The following is a 4,035-nucleotide window of genomic DNA, read 5'->3' as shown; positions in this document are numbered from 1 at the left end:
CCATCCATCCATCCATCCATCCATCCATCCATCCATCCATCCATCCATCCCTGTGTCCTTTCTATTGACCTTTAAGCAGCATCAAAGCTGAGCCAGACCTTCAGCCAAATAGTAACAGTCATATTTCTCATTAAACACAATTAGCCTGGAGTCTTGTCATTCTACTGAAGAAATAAGAATAAAGCATGGAGAATCATGGCTACTTCTGACATTATTTTCACCATGTGATTTTGGATACATTTCTCCCTTTCTCTGAGTCTATCACGTGACCTCATAATGACCTTAACTCAAATCTACTATCCAAAAAACCCATTAACATTTTCAAATATGTCTGAAAGCCTGTTGGAGACACAGAATCTTCACAAATTGAAAGAATTTGTCTTTGTGTTTGTACCAAGAGAAAGGGATGGTGCTTAATACCAGTGAGGACCATGATAGCAAGGAGAACACATCAAGGGAGTGTGTGATTATGATCCTTGCAACTGAAACAAAGCTAAGTTGCTTGTTAGCAAAAAGCCTTTATAAACACCAATGGAAAGCTACCCCCACCAAACACCATGGAAGAGTCCCCATAATGGGGAAACAGGCTTTCCAATAGTGTGTGTATCTTTAACAAATATTGACCTGTCCATTAGTGTTTTATTTTAACATGTGAGTAAATCAAAATAAGGTGCCTTTTATGGGACTCTCTTGTTTTATTATCTGTCATTTAATTTTTAATACCTAAGAGACACCTGATATATTACCTAATCAAAAGAAGAGAATTATACATTGCACATAATCAGTTATTTTTGCCATATCACCAAAATTAGACTAACAGATGAGGAAAATAAATAAGATGAACTTTAAAAATGAAAATGCTTAGCCTTTGGAATTTTAGTTGACAGCTTTTGAAAATTAAATTATAAGTCAAGTCCTGATAGGTTTGATATCTTCCTCGCAGCTTTGCCTGTGATGTATGGCAGTTCTAATGGAATATCATTTATCATCTGATAATAACAGATGTAGTATTTCTGAGCTTGTCATCTCTTCTGTGATGACAAATAGTCCAACTTGTAGCGGTGATAATGGAATTTTATAATGATCTGTCCTAAACTGACTCTGCTGCAGCCAGCTATTTTTCTTAAACCTCATATTGCCGATTACATGGAGATTATAACACTCTGTGCCTCCCGCTGAAGTGTAAGTGGCGATCAATGAATCCAGATTTTAGGCAAACAGCCTGGAAAGATAGACTAATATTTACTTGTTTATTAAAATTACCCCTCTTCAGCTAATAAGAGAGCTTGCCAGATGCTGCCAGGGATGAAGGACTGTAAAACCTGGAGGATAAACAGGAGAGGCAAACTGTTTATCTCTCAACTGCTGGGCAGTGTGTTTGGTCTGCGATCCCACTCATCCAATCTATCATTTTATAGTGACTTGTTTAATGAAGGCCTGTGCTTAGAACATGAGTTAGAGAACACAGTCACCCTTCTGCCTTATCTTGAGGCAGGATTTATTTAACGATGTAATCTGAGCTTGGCTGATAGCATCACCTTGTTGCATCTGTCCATTCCATGGTCCAAATCACTAGCCTCTGTGATTTTTTTTTTCTTCAAACTTCTCAACAGGTTGAAGGATCACAAAAAGTGTGGTTACGGAAGATAAGAGCTTTTTGAAATGTTCCATTGGCTCTGGGCATTCCTACTGCATCCATCACACTCCAAAGGCCACCTCACTGGAGGGACACTCCCTATACAGTCAGGAGACAGCGCCAGAGTGGAAAATTCCCATCACATATTGGATTTTTTTCTTCATAACCATAACAGGCCAGTATGGGAAAAAGGGACAAACCATATTGTGAAGACATAGCTTTGACATAGAAGGGGAAAGAATTTACCAGAATAAAGGACCTAGTTCTGTTAATGACAGAGAGTCATGCAAGTTGATGCCTGCCAAGGCAAGTGCCCCCTGGTAGGAGTGCAGAATGTAGGGGTGCTGTTAAGATGGCTCCGAAGTCACAGTCACTCAGTGCTGTGTTTTAGTGTCATCTCAGAGTCCATGCATCTTGTTTACCCTTCTCCAAAGGAGTTTCACTCTAGGTCCAAAGAGAGCATTAGGACCCTTCTTTCTTATCCATTGTTTTATACAGAATTTCATTCTGCTGTGAAGGGGCTCCCAGTGTCATCCACCAGGAAACTGAGAGATGCCTTCTGCTCCCGGCAGACGGTGGTGGTATGCAGAGAGGGGGTGTGCACTTACACGCAGCTGGGGAGTACGCTGAAGCTTAAGGTTCAGATCCTATTCCAGGAGCTTTCCATTCAGCAGTCAATCAGTGGCCAAGATAATCGCCAGCGTCGATTCAATCAGAAGTTTTCCATACAAGTCAGTGGTTGAGCCAGTCGTCATCCCGATCTAGTCCCTGGTTGACCTAATTAAGTGTGAATCCAAGCTGTTACACAATCCATCTGGTAGTTTGATTGCATTAGGCCTAACCTGATCAATGTTTGATCAGATCCGTAGTTTGTTCTAATCCACGCCTCTTCCTGATCAATGACTCATCTAAACAACCACTGGTCTCCACAGTGGCCGATCTAACCAATCAATAGAGGATCTAATTGGCATCTTTGATCTCCTCGGTGACTGTCCTACTCTGCAACAACCTGATTAGCATTTAATCTGAGCAGCGGTTGTCTCAGACAGGAAACAACAGGAGTTGATCTGAGGGGGGTTTAAGGCTATAAACTGAAATTGCTAGATGATGATGATGGATGATGGTGATGGTGGTGGCAGCAGCAGTGGTGGTGGTGGCCACAGCAGTGGCATCAGTGGTAGTGGTTATGGTAAACAACCAGAGAAAGAGCTGGACAACCTTCGTTTCGTGTATCCCGTGAACCGGCATCACGATTTTGGCTTTCCCTGTATCCTTGTACTTTCAGGAAGCTTATATTTCTTTTACTACTGTGAAGTTAGCATAGCTTTTCTCTGGTTCTTGATATAGTTTTTGAGACCCGCTCAGATCAATGAGTTGACAAAAGAATACATTAAAATAAAGATATCTGATAAGCACCAGAGCAGAAGATACCCTTCTTGGCTCCCTTACCTGACTAAAAGCAGCCACCACATCTGTGGAGCATGGCTGCCATTAATTTCCTGTTCAAAGAAAATGCTCCTAGAAAAAAATGTACAAACAGGACCCCAAACCCATATCTGGGGGAGTATGTGTGCCCAAAGGTGATGGAGAGACCACTCAAGCCATTCAGTGGAGGATGATAATACGCTTTCTTAACTTTCCTGTGGTCTCCTGGGAAACACTTGTTTCTATAGAAACTGTTCTTCTCATGAGAGCCTCTGAACCCTTCTTTTCCCTCACAGGAGTTTAAAATCCAGCCCCTAAGCTGCTCCTCACTGTGTGCTCTCTCATGTATTTGTGTGCTGTACAGATAAGCTTTCTCTCAGGCTAACTTGTCTTTCCTCCACTTAAGCACAAGCTCTCAGGCTTACACCAGAAAAGGGAGAGAAACAAGAAACACTCTTCCAGGTACATGATGACGGCATGGTCTCAAGACCGCCACCATAGCCAAGTGTGGCATCCATGCAAGGACTTAAAAATGCAGCTAAGTGTCCTGCCTTTGCTACTGCCCCACCTCTGAGGGCATCTGTGTTAGCTTTCCTAGCACCCAGCCCTCTTAACTTACTTCTTGTGATGTTTCAATTGCAGGCAAGAAGCAGACTGTAGAAATGAACTGAGGTTGTCTTAAGAGAGAATGTGTTTGGAGTAGGAAGAAAGAAGCATGTGAGAGAGAGAAGGATGGAGACAGCGATGTAGTGGGGAGGAGAAGGGGAAGGTGGGATTTTGGAAGGAGAAGGGACAAGAGAGTGAAGGCAACTGGTCTTTTAGGAAAAGTCATAAAGAAGCTGGGAAAGATGTCTGTAAGTTTTCTGTACTTAGGGATAGAATTCTTTGTCATGCCTCAGTGACTATTGAGGGAACCTGTTTCTCCGTGTATTTTGGCTGATACTTGAACTAGACCTGAGCAAGTGAGCTGTGTA

The sequence above is a fragment of the Psammomys obesus genome, unplaced genomic scaffold (genome assembly GCF_907164565.1).
Source record: "Psammomys obesus unplaced genomic scaffold, mPsaObe1.curated_primary_1811, whole genome shotgun sequence".
In the NCBI taxonomy this organism is placed as follows: Eukaryota; Metazoa; Chordata; class Mammalia; order Rodentia; family Muridae; genus Psammomys; species Psammomys obesus.
The sequence above is the reverse complement of the archived record's forward strand: the minus strand, read 5'-3'. Positions refer to the sequence as shown.